This window comes from Mixophyes fleayi, chromosome 3, assembly GCF_038048845.1.
Source record: "Mixophyes fleayi isolate aMixFle1 chromosome 3, aMixFle1.hap1, whole genome shotgun sequence".
NCBI classification, from domain to species: Eukaryota; Metazoa; Chordata; class Amphibia; order Anura; family Limnodynastidae; genus Mixophyes; species Mixophyes fleayi.
The window spans coordinates 238,844,165-238,852,985 of record NC_134404.1 but is presented as its reverse complement, the minus strand read 5'-3'; the positions used below and the strand labels follow the sequence as shown (position 1 = coordinate 238,852,985).

At 38.8% G+C, this 8,821-nt stretch overlaps 1 long non-coding RNA gene across 1 annotated transcript; it reads left to right on the top strand.

Annotated features, from left to right (window-relative positions):
* Nucleotides 1-1,064: 1,064 nt before the first annotated feature.
* LOC142144451 (uncharacterized) lies at nt 1,065-4,942 on the top strand. The gene is made up of 2 exons (XR_012689715.1): nt 1,065-1,111; nt 4,724-4,942. It is a non-coding gene; the product is annotated as an uncharacterized LOC142144451 (long non-coding RNA).
* The last annotated feature ends 3,879 nt before the right edge of the window (nt 4,943-8,821 follow it).

The following is an 8,821-nucleotide window of genomic DNA, read 5'->3' as shown; positions in this document are numbered from 1 at the left end:
AATATATCATTTTTTAGAAGGATAAGGCCACCTACATGTCTATTAATTAATAAAATATCAGTAAAGTATGTACCCAAATTGATCAAGCAATACATAACAGGATTTAATTGCAAAGGTGTATAAAATTAGAATAACAGTCACTTCTCAGGCACACTAGGGGCCGGTATTCCCATAACTGCAGTAATGGGGGCCCAGGGCAGTAAAGGTATGATGGTACAGACATCATACACTCCTGCGGATCTAGTTAAGGAAAGAGAAGGTATTGTGGCTGTTAGAGAAATCTATATCATCTTTAGGAAGGCGGGATTGCCAGATTTTCAGAAAGAATATAGTATATAGATTACTAGGAATAATAAAGAACACCAAGTATCAGCATGGGTAAGGGCATGTAGACATATAGAACAAGAACAAATGTTAAAGGAAGAGATGTTAGAAGACATCCAGGGACATACAGCTGTAAACTTGCCTCCTACTCAGCCACCCCCAAGTGCACCATCAGACCCACATAGTCACCCATTAGAAGGGACGTCAGGACAACTACCCCCTGTAAAGGAAATTGTGCTAGTTTTAATTAAGCAATATATAGCTTTCATAGATAATGTAGAAGTCAATTAGTTAAAAATGACTTACTACAGACCTTCGTAGGTAAAGAAATTCCAATTAGATTAACAGATTTAAAGGATGAGCGGTTATGCTTTAAAAATTTGGATATAACTCACTTTCAGTAAAGATAAGCAAGATAAGCTGTCTGTCCTGCGCTAAGTGAGAAAGATTTACAGATGTCTTTGTTCAATTGGTTGCAGGTCATAGCTACAATTTAAAGGATTTTGTTTATTATTATAGTATGTAACCATAAGAGGGTATACCAGGTTTTATGTATAAATATTAGTATACCAGTTTCAGTAAAACAGAACTGATTAATCTAGACAACAGTGTGAGTCTCAGATCAATTCTCCAGTGTGCACCGTACACCTGAATTAGAAGGGATTTTACTGGTGGCAAAAGGTCTATTGCCTTTAACATACTTAGAGGCCACAGTGAGCTTCGAAAATCTTTCTGAAAAACTGTGAAGGAGTCGGGGAGAGGCAGAACTAGGAACGACAAAACCGCGGTGGGTAGAAGTTTTATTCTGCTCTAAAAAGGTCGTTGTTATTTCTGTGTCTTCTAAGATTCATCAGTTTGATGTGAAGGTTCAAGAATACTCACCCTTCTGGTTCTGATAAGATTCATTGTTTGTATTTGTTATATTTTGACATAATGCTTTATATGTCTGTTGTTGAAGAAAGGTGTACAATAATATTTAAATTAGCCACTGAAGGATTTAGAGTTAACAATATTTGTGCTGGTAGAAATTCGAGAAAGCCTTTTAAATTCAGAGGGTCATTCTATTTTTGGCTATTGGAACTTGAGAATTGCACTGGACTATTTTTAGCTGCAGTCTTATTTTTCATATATTCTCTTTTGCGCCAGGTATAATACTTTTTGTATTGGTTGTGCAAAATGAATTAGGAAAAAGAAAAGACAAATTACACATTGTGCATATTTTTGTTTTAGTTTTTGTTATGTTTCTGTCTTACAACCTGTGAGTGAGAGACAGAGAATGGAATGTCTTCCCCTTCCTATTCTGTGTAAAAGACTTCAGTGTGTTGAGAAAGGGAGGGGGGATATGAGCAGAGGGGGAATGAAGTTGCAGATTCTCTCCCCAGTTTGTTCAGTGTTCAGTGTGAAAGAGAAGGATTTATTTGACAATATATGTGGTTGATAGAAAAAAAGGTTTTTCACGTGTGCTTCGGTAATTCAAGAGTAATTGAAACATCTTAGCAGTGGTAACAACCTAATTGAAGCTGAAGCTAATTGAATGCTGGGACTTGTAGTTCCACAACTCTATGCTGTAACATATCAGTTATATTTATTTATTTTTCTTCCTCTTTTAGCAAGAAAGAGAGTGTTTTGTGGATTACTGAAAGAATAATCTTTTCTGCTTTTCCATTTTTAAACTTGTATTAGTATAATTTTACCACATTTCTGGATATTGATTTGAAGGGATTTTTGTTAGTAATTTGACTTGTGGTACAATGTTAGGATTCCAGCTAGGTCGTTTTAGCCTATTGTAGGTGCAAATGATTTATTTTTATTTATTTTTTTTGGTGTTGCCTCTATGGATAAATGTATGCCTGCTGAAAGTATATTCAGTTGAGAGAATGTTAGGTGAACATTTGTGTGTGATTTAATGTCAGACCCCTAGACCAGGTGAATTGAAACCAAAAGAACCTCCTGCCCCACCCGCATACAACGATATGTTGGATGCAGGAGATTCAGTGACACAGGCTATTTCACAGAGTCAAATAAATGAGGCAGCTGTTGAATAAAAACAAGACACTCTTCTAATATGTAGATAACTTATTACCATGTTGCCAAATGATTGAGAGGTGTCAGGAAGAGACTACATCATTAATTAACTTTTTTAAGGCAGCAACATTGCAAGGTACCAGACACCTCACACAGGACAGGATAACTGCAATCCAGCAGGTAAAGCCACCACAGAACACCAAGGAATTAAGGGCATTCCTAGGTTTGGTAGGGTACTGCAGGGAATGGATTGCCGGAGCATCCCTCCTAATGCAACCCCTCTATGATGCTCTTAGTGAGGTAAAAGGGTCCAGGATATATTTAACTGAATTACAACGAACATCGTTTGAAACATTAAAACAAGCCATTGTGCAGACACCAGCGTTAGGATTACCACAATATGATAAGCCATTTACCTTGTTCTGCAATGAATCTAAGCGACATGCACAAGGGGTCCTTTCACAGGTACACTCATATAAACAGAGACCGCTGGCTTACTATTCATTATATCTAGACAGTATCATAAGAGGAGCCCCGTCCTGTATAAGGGCGGTGGCAGCCGCAGCCTTGCTAAAAGATAAGGTGTCAGATATAGTACTAGACCACCCCTTAACTATACAGGTCCCACATGCAGTTACAGAAATCCTAAACCAAGCAAGAACAAAGCATCTGTACACAGCAAGGCTCACTAAGTATGAGGTGTCATTATTAAGTCATGCACATGTAACAATTAAAAGATGCACAGTTTTGAACCTGCTACACTGTTTCCAGTTGAAGCAGGTTCAACAGAGGGGAGAGAGGTGGGTGGGGACCTACCCACCCTTGATGAATCAGAAAGGGAGAAATGTATCAGTACCAGACAAAATACACACAAAAATTTTCCCTTTTCTGAGTCACATGACTGTGCTGAACTAATGAAGCTAGAAATGAAGGAATTAGAAAATGTGACAGATGTCCCTATACCTAATGCAGATTGGAACTTATTTGTTGACGGTTCCAGGTATTATTATGAAGGGTCACCACACACAGGGTATGCTGTGACCACCCTGGAAGAGACTTTGATACAACAACCACTCCCACCTTTCTGCTCAGCACAGGAGGCGGAGTTGCATGCACTCACTGAGGCATGTATAATGGCAGAAAACCAAACAGCTAACATATACACAGACTCCAGGTACGCGTGGCCCATGATTTTGGGCCAATATGGAAGAGCAGGGATTTTGTGGGGTCAGCAGAAAAACCTATCAAGCATGCAGAACAGATAAGGGCTCTGTTTAGAACTCTGCAGCTACCCAAGAAGGTAGCTATATTGAAAGTCCAGGCACACACTAAAGAAAAGACTAGGGAGGCTATGGGAAATGCCAAGGCAGATGCTGCTGCTAAACAGACAGCCCTTATGCCCAGGGTGCAGGTCTGCCATGTGACACAGGGTGAAAACCCTGTAGAGCCTATAACTCTTGACATACTGCAAAAGTTCCAGGAACAAGTCTCCTCAATAGACAAAAAAAGGCATGGGAAAAGGAAGTTGCTACATGTCAGGGAGTGCTCTGGAGAATAGATAATAAGTATTGTCTGCCCAGAAGCCTATACCCTATGATGACTCAATTGGCACATGGGCTGGTCCACAATTCTAAAGAAGCCATGACCAATATTGTCTTACGACATTGGGTAGCACCAGGATTCAATGCAGCTGCTACGGTATATGCAGCAGCCTGTGTGATATGCGGAAAATACAATCCAGGTCAGGTAGTGAAAACACCACAGAAGAACACACCAAAGCCATTGTACCCATTTCAGAGATTGCAGATTGACTATATACAGCTACCTAGGGTAGGAACATATGAGCATGTCCTTGTGTGCACAGATCTATTCTCAAATTGGCTAGAGGCCTGAGCAGTGGCTAAGGCAACGGCTAAAAACACTGCCAAGAAACTGATAAGTGAGGTAATTTGCAGGTATGGAATACCTGAAACAATAGAATCAGACCGAAGATCGCATTTTACGGGGGAAGTAATGCAAAATATAATGAAGGATATGGGGATACAGCAAGCGTTTCATACCCCGTATAGGCCTCAGGCAAGTGGAAAAGTGGAAAGATTGAATGGCACATTAAAGTTAAAAATTCAGAAAATGATTGCAGAAACAGGATAAACCTGGGTAGATTGTCTACCTTTAGCTCTATATTCAGTTAGAACAACACCAGGAAAGAAGCATAAGTTGTCCCCTTATGAAATATTGTTTGGGGGAGCCCTGAAGACAGGGTGTTATTTTCCTCAGCAATTGCAACATAATCATGCAGATCTAACTGATTATTTAATACAGCTTACAAAGATAATGACTAATGTGCACTCTCAAGTTTTCTCCTCCATTCCAGATCCAAATAACGATACAGGAACACATGCCTTGCAACCAGGAGATTGGGTCTACCTAAAAAGGCACATGAGGAAAACTTTGGAACCCAGATTTGATGGTCCATATCAAGTGGTCTTGACTACTCCCACTTCTGTTAAGTTAGGAGGACGAGACACCTGGGTCCACGCATCTCACTGCAAAAAGCTGACAGTGAAAATTGAAGCACCATGAATCCTTTTTGTGTGATAATGTGCATAGCACTAGTAACAGTACAGATAATGTATATACAGATGTATACGCCAGGAAATAAAGTTAAGAAGGTAGACTTAACCAAATGTGCAGGTATGATATGGAATAAATCAAGTAATCAAGAAGAATGTGCGATGGTAGATGTAGGAACAGGAAGTAGTAGAAGAATGATTCCATATCCCTGTTGTAAGTCAAACTTTACATTTACTGGTGGCCATGGGTTTGTAGAAACAGCAGGGAGGAATGAACCCCATCATTTTTGGGCACCAGGGGAAAATGATACTATGACCATAACTAATAGTACTCCCATCATATGCTGCACCGAACCATTTATCAAATTAAAAGGGTATACCCAAGCCTGGATAGAAGCCCTCAAGTGTGTAAATGGCTCCAATAATAATACAGTACGTATAGGAAGGGTGTGGAAGGGAATAGGGGATTTGATGATGATGTGTACCAACAGTACTGAGATACCAGGGGAGTATGTACTCATGAAAAGAGTATACATATTAGACCCCAAGCCAAGAATCATTAATGATAATCTAATCAAGGTGCCCTCTACTTGCAGAAATATAGGTACTAGGAAATATGCAACCCAGCACACTTTCAATATCCCATTCCCTCTTGATCCCATGTGCCAAAATAGGAAGAAAAGGGAGTGGTATGATACATTATTGGGGGCAACAGGTACTGGAATGGGGGTACTTAACAGTATAGACATAGAAACATTGAGTAATAAGATGAGTGCAGCAGGAGAAGATATAAACAAGGTAATCACCATGCAGGCACAGTGAATGCCCACAGTTTTCACTCCTTTGCAGAAACTAATATTATGGGACAAAGAATATTTACAGATATTTAATGCAACATTTTTCAATTCCTTAGGAATAGATGTAAATATCTCCTTGATGTTTAACTGGACTGAATGCTCAATTAAGACACTGTATCAGAAAATACAAAAGAGTAACGCTCAAACTCAATTAATGACTAACAATGAACTGGTATATAGAAATATGTTTAATGTAGCTACGCAGCTATGGATTCAAACTGATGGAATGGGTGTGAAGTGTACAGAAAACTGGTGCATAGGAAGTTTTCAGACATACAGTATACTGAAGACTGAGATAATGTGTAAATTCCTCATATTGCCTGACCCACTCTATGCCCAGGTCGGTGGAACACAATTATGGACCCCGCAGATAAGAGGGGAGTATATAGATGATAATAACAACACACATAACTTAGGATTGTGTTCAAATACAGACAATGGAATAGTGTGCTCTCAAAACACTCAAGTTTATGAACCTTGTAAGCTAGAACATCCAACTAGTGTCTGTAATTGGGAGCTCCATGACAGGAGAAATGATATGTTTATAGAAGTAGCACCACAAATAGTGTGCTTAGTAACCCATGATAAACAAACAATAGAAATGTATAACTTGACTAACCCATTTTCAGGATGTATCCAAAATGTTACTCATCTAGTAATGGTTTTGATCCTGTTGATTGTGTGGAATTGTTATTTGTCCTGTAAGTTTAGGAAAATGGTTAATCAGGCCATGACTCCGGTACCAACATATTTTAATCAAACTCAAAAAGTATGTACCTCATGTAAACGGAAGAACCCCTATCAAGCAAAAATAACATGTGTATACTGCAGTAAAATACTGCTAGGGAAAGAATAAATGATGCAAGGATACTTTCTCTTGTGAATGATTAATTCTCTATCTTCATGGAGACTTTAGGTCAAAGTCGGGATAAATGTAGCTTGAGATTAGGTAGCTCTGTATCATGACATGATAGGAAGGGTCAGGAAACACATGTATATTTGTTTAATGTAATAAAAGAGGGGATTGTGAGAGTATAAAGTAATTGATAGTTATTAAGATGTACAAATATATGGTAAATGCCTTAAAAACGAACTATATATAGTAACATAGTAACATAGTAACATAACATAGTTGATGAGGTTGAAAAAAGACACCAGTCCATCAAGTTCAACCTATTTTGGATCTCCTGCGATCCTGCACTTATATTTGAAATTAATCCAGAGTAGGCAACCGCCCATCTGTTTCAATTTTGAAAATCCCCCCAGACTCAATATTGCAATCCAATTTTTACCCTATATCCACTACTATCCTTTATTTTAAATTAACGGTCGTATCCCTGGATACACCTTTCCGCTAAAAATTTGTCTAACCCTTTCTTAAACATATCTATTGAATCTGCCATTACAACCTTCCCTGGCAATGAATTCCATATCTTGACTGCCCTTACTGTAAAGAACCCCTTCCTTTGCTGGTTGTGAAATTTCCTCTCCTCTAACCTTAGGGGATGACCACGAGTCCTGTGTATGGTCCTTGGGGTAAAAAGTTCCCATGAAAGCTCTCTGTATTGACCCCTAATGTATTTGTACATAGTAATCATATCTCCCCTTAGGCGCCTCTTTTCTAAAGTAAACATGCCTAAACTGGCTAACCTTTCCTCATAACTTAATGACTCCATACCCTTTATCAATTTTGTCGCCCTTCTCTGAACCCTTTCTATTTCCAAATTATCTTTTTTATAGAGTGGTGCCCAGAACTGTACTGCATATTCAAGATGAGGTCTTACCAATGATTTATACAGTGGCAAAATTACACTGTCTTCCCTTGCATCTATGCCCCTTCTTATGCATGCCAATACTTTGTTTGCCCTTGCAGCTGCTGCTTGACATTGAGCACTATTGCTAAGTCTACTGTCTACGAGCACTCCCAAATCCTTTTCCATTATAGATTCTCCCAAATTAATTCCATTTAATTTATAGATTGCGTTCTTGTTTTTGATCCCTGAATGCATAACCTTACATTTATCTGTGTTAAACCTCATATTCCATTTAGCCGCCCAATCCTCCAGTTTATTTAAGTCCCTCTGTAGAGAAGCTACATCTTGCTCTGATTTTATTACCTTAGAGTTTAGTGTCATCTGCAAAAATAGAAACTTTACTCTCTAAACCATCACCAAGGTCATTAATAAATATATTAAAAAGGAGTGGTCCCAGCACGGAACCTTGAGGAACTCCACTTAAGACCTTTGACCAATTAGAAAATGTTCCATTTATCACAACTCTCTGTTCCCTATTCTCTAACCAGTTTTCGATCCAAGTACAAATTTTGATTTCTAGACCCAGTTCCCTTATTTTGTAAAACAACCTCTTGTGTGGCACTGTATCAAAGGCCTTTGCAAAATCTAAGTAGACCACATCTACTGTCCTGCCCATGTCTAAGTTCCCACTAACTTCCTCGTAGAAACTAATTAGATTAGTTTGACATGACCTATCCCTCACAAATCCATGTTGATTCCCACTAATAATTTTATTGCGTACCAAGTAATGCTGAATACTGTCCCTTAAAATACCTTCCAGTAGTTTCCCCACTATTGATGTCAGGCTTACAGGTCTATAATTCTCTGGTTGTGATCTCGTCCCCTTTTTAAACAACGGCACCACATCTGCTATTCGCCAATCCCTTGGTACTGAGCCTGATGAGATTGAATCTCTGAAAATTAAGAATAGCGGTCTAGCTATTTCCGAGTTTAATTCCATAAGGACCCTTGGGTGTATGATATCTGGACCTGGAGCTTTATTTATCTTAATATTCTTCAGTCGCCTTTGGACTACGCTTTGAAGGAAAAAAACAGATTCTTCCTATGGAACAAGACAGCAGCAAGATGCCAGACTGAAGCAAGCAACTGGCAGGAAAAGCATGCTGAACAGAGGATGTGGGCTTATATGTATATTTGCTGAGCTAAAGAGATTTCCTTATATGTCCTTGTTGTTAACCAGTTAATGCTGGTCACTATGTATAAATAAAGGATCAGTTTGTATGGACCC